This window comes from Bos grunniens, chromosome 3 (genome assembly GCF_055505025.1).
Source record: "Bos grunniens cultivar Pamir isolate PY7600 chromosome 3, Bosgru_T2T1.0, whole genome shotgun sequence".
Taxonomy (NCBI): domain Eukaryota; kingdom Metazoa; phylum Chordata; class Mammalia; order Artiodactyla; family Bovidae; genus Bos; species Bos grunniens.
Genome location: NC_141167.1, coordinates 63014848 through 63026585, shown reverse-complemented (window position 1 = coordinate 63026585; position 11738 = coordinate 63014848). Strand labels below are relative to the sequence as shown.

General features: G+C 46.0%; 1 long non-coding RNA gene across 1 annotated transcript; it reads left to right on the top strand.

Annotated features, from left to right (window-relative positions):
* The first annotated feature begins 965 nt into the window (after positions 1–965).
* On the top strand, positions 966–3698 carry LOC147375708 (uncharacterized). The gene is made up of 3 exons (XR_015160383.1): positions 966–1150; positions 1954–2032; positions 2179–3698. It is a non-coding gene; the product is annotated as an uncharacterized LOC147375708 (long non-coding RNA).
* The last annotated feature ends 8040 nt before the right edge of the window (positions 3699–11738 follow it).

The window sequence follows — 11738 nt, the reverse complement described above, 5'->3', positions numbered from 1 at the left end:
TCCTGAAGGGGCTAGCCACAAAAACTAGAAGAGCTTTCCTGACAAAAGAAGCATAATGCTGCAAGATCCCAAGTTTGAAGGCTCTTTGTACACGGGTTAAGAGGAAGAGTAGTATGAGAGGTGGCTGGAATGTACATAGAAAATTCTAGAAAGATAGGGAAGGAACTGTTCAGAGTGGTTTCTGCTACGGAGTGGGACTCAGGGAGGTGTGGGGAGGAGGGTATGTAGCAGAGAAAAGGAATTCCACTTTTTACCTCATTCCCTTCTACACAGTTTGAATTACTTGACATAGCATGTATCTAATTAATAGGGGGGAAAGCTGGTTAATAAAAAATTGAGGAATTTTCATGATTAATAGTAAGGAATCTAATAACCTTTCCTTCTTTCAAGAATCACCTCATCTCAACCCTCCTCTCAGTTACTTTCCATGCATCAAGAAAGTAATGTCATTGGCCTAAAGTGGCCTTCTCCTCCTATAGTATTCAGCCATCTCTTTTTGAGCCGCTAATAACTTTTTTCAATTCTTTCAGTGAAACTCTTTAATCATCTCTGCCTCTGGGACTATTTTTACTTTTTTTTTTTAAGGACCTTTCAAATTCATGTAGGATTCTTACTTTGTTGTCACTGCAATGGCAGATGCACCCAGAGGCAGGTGCTCAATGTTTTGGCCACTTGAAGCAGGAGGGGAGGGGGGATTAGGACAGAGGGGCTGAGGGAGCAGGAAGAAATAAAGCAGTGGGCCTGCCAAATGAATTCCAGAGGCTCTCTGGGGCTGCATGCGTCCCTTTCTGTACCTCTGCCAGGGTGCTCAGCACCTTGTCTAAGTTGGGCAGGACTGAGAGTTTCTCTGTAGATTGAGGATTCAGAAAGGCAGAAAGCTTTGCTTTAGCCAAACAGAATTCCAGCAGTGCTAAGACCGCTTAGACTCAAACCTGTGAGTCAAGATAACTGACGATGTGTTCTAGGATGGATCTCAAAACAGCCCGAGGCGGTGGTGTGGACGGGAGTTTTGATCTGGAAGTCTCCTGGCATCCTCCATCCTCTAAAGTGAGCCGGAGTCAGAAAGGAGGAAAACAGAGCATCTAATCCATCCTTGGCCGGCCTGTCTTGCTGATAATGTCATTGGCTACATGGCAACAGGAGAAATAAGGTGACTAATACCAATTTGGAAACCTGCACTGGCCTCTTTGTCTGCTCAGCCCAAGTCCTAAATGTCTCTTCTGTGTCCCTTTTGTTTCTTCTCTGATGTTTTGATACCTATTTCCCATCCAGAAGAAGTACTTTAGTTACAACTTTGTCTTTGGCATCTGGTCAGAGGCGGACACTTGAGTTTCTTCTCTTGGCACTGCCCTTCCCCCTGTGTGCTACTTCCCAAGTCCTCCTCGGCCAGACAGTTCCAGACACCGCAGGGGAGGTTCTCCTTTCAGGTGTAACCCATGCAGTCCTATTCCAGGAAGACTCCCTCTCTCCCCATCACTCTGTGTTTAGAAAACTCACTCTTTGCCTGTTGTAGCCATGCGTTCCGGGAAACAAACTCACTCAGAAGGACAATGCAGATAGTGGAGTGCAGTTTATTACACCGGCGGGCCCAAGGTAGAGTCTCCTCTTAGCCAAAGACCCTGACCAGCATTTGTAAAAATCTTTTATACCCTATGTGTACGTGTCTGAACCCACCACCCCAAATTCCTTGAGACTTACATAAACCAAGGAAAATACAATCCCAATAACCCCATCATTCACGTGTTAGGTGCTCATGTGCTCAAACAGTCAAACAATTAGCCAATAATCAATAAAACCGAGGTTACACTCCGATAGATACAGAAAAATTTATGGCCTGTCTGGAGGAAGGGGTGATTAGTGTATGTTTTCTCTTAGGCAGTGAGTAACCTAGATACGATCTTCAAGGTTCCCCTGTCTGGAGGGGGTCTTATCCTTCTGTTGTTGTTTTCATAGGCACTAAACACAGATTTCGGAGTCCATTGGAAAGGTGGCCAAGCATGATCAGCATGAACAGGCCTAAGATGGAGTCCAGGTCCTATGAATTCCTTCTTCATGCCAACTATGAGTAATGATATTAGTAATAAACTAGTATTTATTGAGTGTTTATTATGTATCAGGCAGCATTCTGAGTGTTTTACATGGATTAACTCATTTCATCTTTATCGTGCCTCTCTACAGTGCAGATGTGCATGCTAAGTCACTCCAGTCGTGTCCAACTCTTTGAGACCCTATGGACCATAGTCTTCCAGGCTCCTGTGTCTACAGAATTCTCCAGGCAAGAATACTGGAGTGGGTTGCCATGCCCTCCTCCGGGGGATCTTTTCAACCCAGCGATTGAACCCACATCTCTTGCATTGCAGGTGGTCTCTTTACTAACTGAGCCACCAGGGAAGCCTGACTCTGCAGTAGGTGTAAAGAGGCTGTTGAGGAAACTGAGGCTGGAGAGGCTGGCTTCCACAGCTTTCCTTTCTACTGGGGTCTCTGCTCCGAGCCAGCCGGCAGTTCTCTGTACACATTGACAGCCCCTGCCAAAGGGGCCTGGCTCTTGGTGAATAATCCTCTCCTTGATCTCCTTCACTCCTCATCTACTTTCACATCCTGAGCAAAAAAATGTGTCCCTGGATTCCTCCTGCCAGCTCCATCTGTGAGGCATGTGAGCCGATGTTTGAATAAGAATGACTAAAGGGGAAAGCGGTTTTATGAACTTCAGACTGTGAACTCAAGGAAGAGAGTGAGTCAGGCCTCCACATTCTTGAAATACTTTCAGGAGGCTCAGTGACTTCAGACAATAAGAACCTGAGGCCGAGCTCTCCGGACCTCCTTGGGAGGCCTCCCACGAGGAAGAATGCGAGGGCAGCCCCTGGGCACCTGGTTCCTGTACACCGTGCTGTGTGGGGTTGAAGGCCTCGGCCAGGCAGAGTAGCCCCTGACTACCAAAGGCTGCTGTGCTTCTGCCCAGGCTGTATCCTTAGCCTAGAATGCCTTCCCCTAATTCCTTGTCCGCTTGTCTTCCGGGGCTCAGAGGCTGTGTCTCCTCCTTGGGCTGCTCCAGTCAGAAGCAGAGGCTCTGTGCCCTGCCTCCACAGGGCTTTGTGCCTGCTTCTCTCAACCCCAAACTCTGTGCTCCTAGAGAAACGTGCTGGCTTACACCTTACACAATACACTCCTTACACCTATTGAAGTTGGCAACAGCTCCGGGGTGGAGGGAAAATCCTGTCCTGGGAGGTGGGAGATGTGGGTTCTTGTCCCATCTCTGGCCTTGGCTATGCTGCGTAAACTCCCATTCCTGGGGAATTAAAATGATTTGTTTTATATGCATTACCATATGTAAAATGGATAGCTAATGGGAAGTTGCTATACAACACAGGGAGCTCAGCCTGGTGCTCTGTGACAGCCTAGAGGTGTGGGAGGAAGGTTCAAGAGGGAGGGGACATATGTATACTCTTAGGGATGATTCACGTTATTGTATGATAGAAATCAATACAACATTGGAAAACAATTATCCTCCAATTAAAAATAAATTTAAAAGAAAAAGGAAAAAAGAAAAGGTTCATGAGGAAATTTTAAAGGGTGGTGGATATTTTTATTATCTTGATTGTGGTGATGGTTTCATGGGTGTATGTACATTTCTAATATGTGTAGCTTTCTATATTTCAATCATACCTAATAAAGCTATTTAATAAATACTGCAAAAAAAATAATAATTTGTTTTGATCTGCCTCTCCCACAGATGTGACCTCCCAAAGGTCAGGGATATAGACTCCCAGACACTGGTCTCAGCAAGGAGTAGCACACCTGCATTAAAATAAGTTGAAATAATCATGGATGAATCTTTCTCCTAGTCTTGTTCCTCCATCACCCCTTTCCTTGCCCACTTTAGCCCCAGAGGCCGACTGGTGCCTCCATCCACAAAAGGAGAGGATCATCCACCAAATCAAAAAAAGATGATTTTTCGTGCATGTATTGCAGGGCCAGAGTGAATCAGAGGCTGCACACGGCTGAGTTCTGGCACCACAAGGGTGAATGGTGAAGAATGACTCTCATTCCAGATGAACCTCACATTACTGCAGAAATCCTTCCCAGATCCTTGAGCAAGGAAGGAATGAAAGGTTGTACTCAAGGCCCACCTTATAGACAGAAAAGCTGAGAGCAGAATCAGTCAAGAGAATTCTCCAACAACTGCAATCACTTTCCAAAATGAGTAGTAAGTGAAGGATGGAACGAGGACACAAGACTAACTAGGCTGTGAGTTATTGGTCTGAAGGCCAAAATTTAGTGCTCCAGTGCCTAGACTCTCTGGGAAAAGTGCTTTCCATGGTCCACCCAATGTATTGGTTACAGCTATTGAAATCAGCAACAGGACCCAGTGCCAAGGAAAAAACCCTGCCCTAGAAGTAGGAGGGACTTCCCTAGTGGCTCACATGGTAAAGAATCTGCCTGCAATACAGAAGACCCAGGTTCAATCCCCAGGTCAGGAAGACTGCCTGGAGGAGGGCATTACAACCCACTCCAGTATTCTTGCCTGGAGAATCCCATGGACAGAGGAGTCTGACAGGCTATGGTCCACAAGGTCACTAAGAGTTGGACATGACTGAAGTGACTTAACATTCACAGAAGTAGGAGATGTAGTTTGTATCCCCATCTCTGGCACTGATGAAGTCAGGGACTTGGCCATGTCACATAACCCCCCATGTCACCTCACCTGTGATGTGAAGAGATTGGGCTGGTGAAGAGGTTGGCTGAGGGTCTATGGCTCCTGCCCATGTCTCCTGCTCTCCCATGTCACATACACAAGCATTTCTCCAGTGAGCAATCTGGCATTTTCCCCAGCCTCTACTTTTACAGGTAACAGGGCTGTCACCCAGTAGCCCCACCCTCCACGACAGAAAGGAGGGAGTGTGGGTAAGTACAGATACATTTTGGCACATGTTCAGCCAGGCAAATTGGATTTTTATTAGTTAAATGAGTTTAAAATTTAAAAATGAGGTTGTAGGTTACACAGGGGAGGCCCCCTTCCCCTATCCATTCTCACCTCCATTCTCGCCCATTGGCCCATCCCCACCACCCACCCCTGCCCACTGGGGGCCTCTCTGTCGTTCTAGCCACCAGTGGAAGCCACCTAAGGACACTTAGTTCTGCCATCCTAGTCAGAGCAGCCCAAGTTCACCTTGCTGCACCTGCCAGATGCCTTCTGCATTCTCCCAGGTAGTTAATGATCTTCCCCCCATGGGCAGAAGAGCCCTTTAATAATTTACCAGAGTAGATAAAGAAAAAAGCATAGTTCTCTACTTGGAGGCCAATTAGGCTGGGAATTCAGACATTAGGGATGGAGTTAAGATTGACTTCAAGTTCAGGCTGAGCTTTTTTGTATAGGAGTCCTGCGTTATAGCTATGTTTATAAAGTCTTAGAACCTTCATCCAGATATTTAAACATCCCAGCTCTACTGTATGATCAGCACTTTAGGGCTCCTTCACTGCTTAGAGGAATTAGCTATGTAAAACAAAAGAAACCAAAATATTCCAGGACAAAATGAGATTGAAACATTTAAAGGACTCCAGAGAAAGAAAAGTCACTTTGCATTGTCTGACTTCTTGAGTTCCTTATTAGAATTGAAAAACAACTGTATGTTTCTTTGAGTCAAAAGCACAGATTCCAAGAGAGAGCAGTGTGGTTCAGTAATTAAAAACAAAACAAACAAAAAAACAAACAAACAAACAAAAACATTCTTTGAATTAGAGATCTAGGTTGAAATCCTGCCTTTCAACTAACTGGGAGACTTTGAGGAATTTATTGAGGTTCTCTGAATCTCACTCATCTCTAAAATGGGAGTAATTCTGTCCTTCAGATTTTTTTCATAAATTGTAAATATGTGAAGAAAAACCTGGCACACAGTGGACAATAAATGATACATTTTCCTCATCACCTCCCTCATCATCCACAAAATTTGGATTTTGAGAAAAAAATACTCCTTCTCAAATGTGTGACAGTGACGTTTAATAAGGGTAAACATGGTAAACTATAACACTGATGGCCCCTAATGAACCACACCTCTTGCTATCCATGACCTTGTGCAGTTCCCTCCCATCTTGGCTCTGTGATCATGTGACGTGTTCTGACCAATGAGGCATCAGTGAGTGTGCCATACTCAGAAGTTTAATAGGTACTTGCGCAGTGGGGCTTGTCTACCTGGAACACTCCCTCTCAGAAGCCAGCTCCATGGCTGTAAAGCAGCTCAGGCTAGACTATAGATGATGAGAAGCCACAAGAAGGGAAACCCTGGGGGCTGAGAGGTCACCTCAGACACCCAGTTCACAGCCAGGTTCCTAATTGAATGAGGAATTACAGGAGTAACCACCCAGCTAAACCCAGTCAACCAAAAAAATTGTGACAAATGGTAAGTCATTGTTGTTTTAAGTGGCCAAATTTTGGAAGGGTTTTTTTACACAAATGTCAAGTCCTAAATTTACATTAAGAAAGGTCAACAGTACAAGGAGAATTGGCAGATGATCCTTACAGAATGTCACAAGAATTAGACCACAGGATTCCATTTAACCATAAGCACTGACATACTGCTAAGAAACTAAATGCAAGCTCAGCCTGTTTTCATGAAACAAATGAACTGGTTGATAGACCATACAGTTATTAAGTGCCTGCTAGTTACCAGGCTTTGTGTCAGGGTCTGGAGATACAAGGAATTTAAGACCCAATTCTCCTGTACCATATTTTCTCTTGGATTCTGAAATTTATGCCTGTACTAGCACTGGGGGCTGTGAAAACAAGAGAATAAGTGCTCATAGTTTAGTAGGGAAGGTAGGTATGTAAATAGAAGAAAACTTTAGGTCCCTTAAGGAAGCAGATGGACTTGCTGGAGTTAGCACTCAGGGAAGATCCAGTGGACCACCAATCTCAGGCTCCCAAAATCTAACCCACCAGTATCCCATTTTTTACAGTGACCTTGACAAACTCAAGTATACCTGAAAGCAAGTAATCAGGAAATGAAGGCCTGAAGATCAGATCACGTGAGGAATCGTTGTAGCCACCATAAATTCTTCTCCGTGGATAAGAGAAACAGGAAGGAAAAGACAGGCTGGCAGTGTAAGTAGGGATGAAGGATGGAGCACAGACTTATTTAACACTTACATATGGAAGAGGATTAAATTCATTCTGAAAAGTGCCAGGAGGAGAAGCATAAACAGGAACTAAAAGTTACAGGGAAATGAGTTTCAAATTAATATTCAGAAGAATGTCTAACACGTCTGGAGGATGAACTGCAGGATTTGGAGTGGGCACCATAGAGATTAGGGAGAACAGGCTGGGTCGCCTCCTGCCGAGCAGGTGGGGAGGGGCTTCTGACAGTAGGTGGAGCCAGGAGCTTCTAAGTCTCTCCTAAGTGTTCCGCCCTAGGATTCACCCCCGAAGTTCTGTCATTCTCATCCCGACTGGCTAGCATTCTGAAGTAGACCAGCCGACATCTGCCTGCCAGTAGTGAGTGAGAGGACTGTCCACAGATGGTGCAGAGCCCAGAGATTAAGGGAATGAGAAGTCAAGGCTCAAAGACCCATAGCCGCTGCCTGAATGTCTCTCACCACTCTTGAGTGGTCGTGAGAACTTGCGTTTTCCGGGAATTATTTATTATGCCCTGGAGGCGGACTCAGAGGAGCAGGTCAGGCAAATATGAGCGTGCAGATTTCGCAAGTGTGGACAGTTCAGGAAGGACGAGGGAAGAGGACTACACAAGGAGAGGAAGTCATCTGGCATTCCTGATTAGGAATTCAGCTCTGTTCCAGCACCACTGTCAGGGCACCTAACTGGCTCTCTCCTGCTCCCCTCCCCCTCCAGCCTGTGAAACTATAGGGGAGAAGACCTTTCCAGGGGTGGGGGCACCATTTCCGGTCCGTGGGTCTGGCCGCACCCATGGTACCAGGACGAGAGAGAGGACTACAGAGTCGCAGGTTCGTGGGAAACAGCACATCTGGGAGGTCGTTTCGGGTTCCCTGGGGACCTTGCAATTACGGGCCGGGTCCAGGGCCATTTTCTCCTCCCTCACCGGCTCTGGGTGAGAATAAAGGAAGGGGCTGCAGAGAACCCTCTGAACCTATCTTTCCCCGGGGCTTCTCGGGCTCCTGCACACCTGTGCCTTTTCACAGGCTGTTCTCATAGCCCTGGTTTCCCTTTCTCGTTTCTCCTTTTCTATCAAGACCCAACTTCCAGGTTCTACCCCGTGTAAGAAACCTTCCACAACTCTTTCAGGCCGAGGCAGCCTGGAATCATCCAGCAAAGCTCACTGTAACTAGTTCTACCAGAGACGGTCTTGTTCGCCTCTTTCTTCCTCAGAGGAGGCGGGCACAGAACCTGGAGCATCTCAGATGCTCAGTTCAAGCGGGTGGAACGTGCGGAGTGCTCCCTTCTCCACCTGCTGGCGTGGCGCATGCTCACTGATGCTCTTTCGACGCAGGGCACATACCTGCATTATCGCTGTGGCCCATCTGGCTCAAGTTGGAATGCAGCTCTGGTCAGAGAGAACTTAATTCTAAAGTAAATGAACAAAGGAAACTGTGATTTCCATCTGTTCCCTCCACAACAGGGAAGCCCTGGCATCTGGGGGAGGGGATTGGTCAATGGGGGCCTGAGCAGACTAGGAATCCTCAAGGGAGAGAGGCCAGTCATGGCAAAAACACTTTAGGCCACTGACCCAGCACAAAGACTCTGCTGTGGGGAAACTCAATATAAGGGTGTGCCTTGCTTGTCGGGAACTCGATACACAAAAATCCAAAGTCATAAAATAGATAAATCTGGGGTGGTTATTGACTTTACAAGAGGACTCGCCAGCAATTCCTCTAAATAGCCAACTCCCACAGTCTACTTTACCTCCGATTTTATTTTCAAGAGTTTGATATTACACACCGGTTTCCAGGCAAAACATAAATAGGTCCCTGGAGAGCCTGGTGTTGCAGTGTGTCTGGCCAGAAGCTTGTTGACCGGGCCTTAAGGTGAACAGGCCTGGAGCTGCCCTAAGTGCTGGAGTAGGTGTGTTTCAGGATACCCCTCCAAGCTCTCTGAGCTGGCACTTTCCAAAGGCAGGTGTGATAGGAAAAACCAGGCTCAATCTAGACCGTCTGGCTCTGCCTGAGTAGGCTGCTTGATTGCTCAGGTGAACATGGGATTTGTATCAGCTAGCCATTCATTCAGAAGTGTTTGCTACTGACTTTCTGTGTGTGACACTGTGCTAGGCACAGCAAAGCAGAGGAGATTGTAAGGCGCATCCCTATTCTCTAGGAACTCGCAGTCTAGTGGGAAAGAAGCCCTGGATTTCACTGATTCTTAAAAGTATGTTTTCACTCTTTAAGAGAGCTGAAATCACAGTGCATCTTACTGCAGGTGGTGTGGACAGTTTAATTGGCTGAGTTTTTCTCAGCGGTATGTAAAAGGGTGATGTTACCTTGCAGTCGTCAGCGTCTTAGGTGAAACAGGGCAGATGTAAGTGCTTGGTGACAGTTTAATGCCACAGAACTCCCAGTGAGATTTGATTTTGGAAGGATAAAATTGGGCCCCTGTGTGAATATACCTTATGGGTTCCTGTTGCAGAGAATGTGTGAAACAAGTTCAAAATAATATCCCTTGTCCACAGTTATCCAGGGACACTAGGCTGGAGTGGCCTTACCCTTCCTCCATTCTGGGAGTGAGAAATGGTAGTGGCCATGCCTTGATTGATTGCCTTCTATGTGGGTCCTGAGAAAACCAAAGGAGCCAAGCAGCAGGAGCAGGTCTGGGAGGCAGCCCTTAAGGAATGAGGAAATTGGTGTTTGATCTCTGACTTCTAGATGGCAAGTCCTCTGCCAGCTGGACCTTCCAAGAGCCAGCCCTGTGCCTGGCCAATAACAAACAAGAAAATAAACAACAACTGTGTGTGTGTGGCATGCGTGCACATATATACATATGTGTGCAGATAGAAATATATGTACAGATATATGTCAAATGAATGAACTTCTGTTATGGAGGCCAAATTGTTGTTACAAAAAAAATTTCAATGTGACTGCTAGTCTTGACTTCTTGGCTCAAATTCAGAATGATTTCTTACAGTCTGTCTAATGTTACAGGGGATTTCTTCCCTATCTTTTTTTGGCTTCACCATTCCTCACCCAAAAAAACAGTGACTCCTGTTGTGGGTACTGAACCATTGCCCTGTTCTATTTATTTAAATGGCTGTGTTCCCATCTCATGCCAAGAGATCTGGTCTGTAACTTCTGAAAGGGTCAAGAGAATGTACAGCTTCTAGGCAGATGATAGTGAGAGTGATGGTGTAGGTTAAATACATTCTTAAGAGCATGTACAGATAGCTGGAACGGTCTAGACCAAGCACATCAACATAATCAGTTCAGTTCAGTCGCTCAGTCGTGTCCGACTCTTTGCAACCCCATGAATCACAGCACGCCAGGCTTCCCTTTCCATCACCAACTCCCGGAGTTCACTCAAACTCATGTGCATCAAGTCGGTGATGCCATCCAGCCATCTCATCCTCTGTCGTCCCCTTCTCCTCTTGCCCCCAATCCCTCCCAGCATCAGAGTCTTTTCCAATGAGTCAACTCTTCGCATCAGGTGGCCAAAGTACTGGAGTTTCAGCTTTAGCATCATTCCTTCCAAAGAACACCCAGGGCTGATCTCCTTCAGAATGGACTGGTTGGATCTCCTTGCAGTCCAAGGGACTCTCAAGAGTCTTCTCCAACACCACACTTCAAAAGCATCAATTCTTCGGCGCTCAGCCTTCTTCACAGTCCAACTCTCACATCCATACATGACCACAGGAAAAACCATAGCCTTGACCAGACGGACCTTTGTTGGCAAAGTGATGTCTCTGCTTTTGAATATGCTATCTAGGTTGGTCATAACTTTCCTTCCAAGGAGTAAGCGTCTTTTCATTTCATGGCTGCAGTCACCATCTGCAGAGATTGTGGAGCCCCCAAAAATAAAGTCTGACACTGTTTCCCCATCTATTTCCCATGAAGTGGTGGGACCGGATGCCATGATCTTCGTTTTCTGAATATTGAGCTTTAAGCCAACTTTTTCACTCTCCACTTTCACTTTCATCAAGAGGCTTTTGAGTTCCTCTTCATTTTCTGCCATAAGGGTGGTGTCATCTGCATATCTGAGGTTTTGATATTTCTCCTGGCAATCTTGATTCCAGCTTGTGCTTCTTCCAGCCCAATATTTCACAGGATGCACTCTGCATAAAAGTTAAATAAGCAGGGTGACAATATACAGCCTTGACGTACTCCTTTTCCTATTTGGATCCAGTCTGTCGTTCCAGTTCTAACTGTTGCTTCCTGACCTGCATACAGATTTCTCAAGAGGTATAATAGCACAGTCCAAACCCTCTAACTTGGCTATCATTGATGTAGCCCAGAAAGTCTATGAGGGACTTTATAGTTCTTGCACATACAGAACATGAAGACACTTGACTTTCATTACGTCTTTTCTTGACATTCACTTTGACTGTGAGTGCAATTATGAGAGTTCTGGAAAAATAGATGAGGTTTCAGAAGCCGGCATGGAGTTGCCCGTGGCCTTTTGTTTACATGTCACACTGTAGGCTTTAAGATCCTGGATGAGAAAGCTGTGTGCAGCTAGCAGGAAGCATCACTTGAGGAGGAACTGGAAGGCATTAATGGGCTGGCCTCCTGTGAGATTCTGACTGTGGCACAAAAACAAGAGGGTGGCAGCGACCGAGTCATCCAGGCCA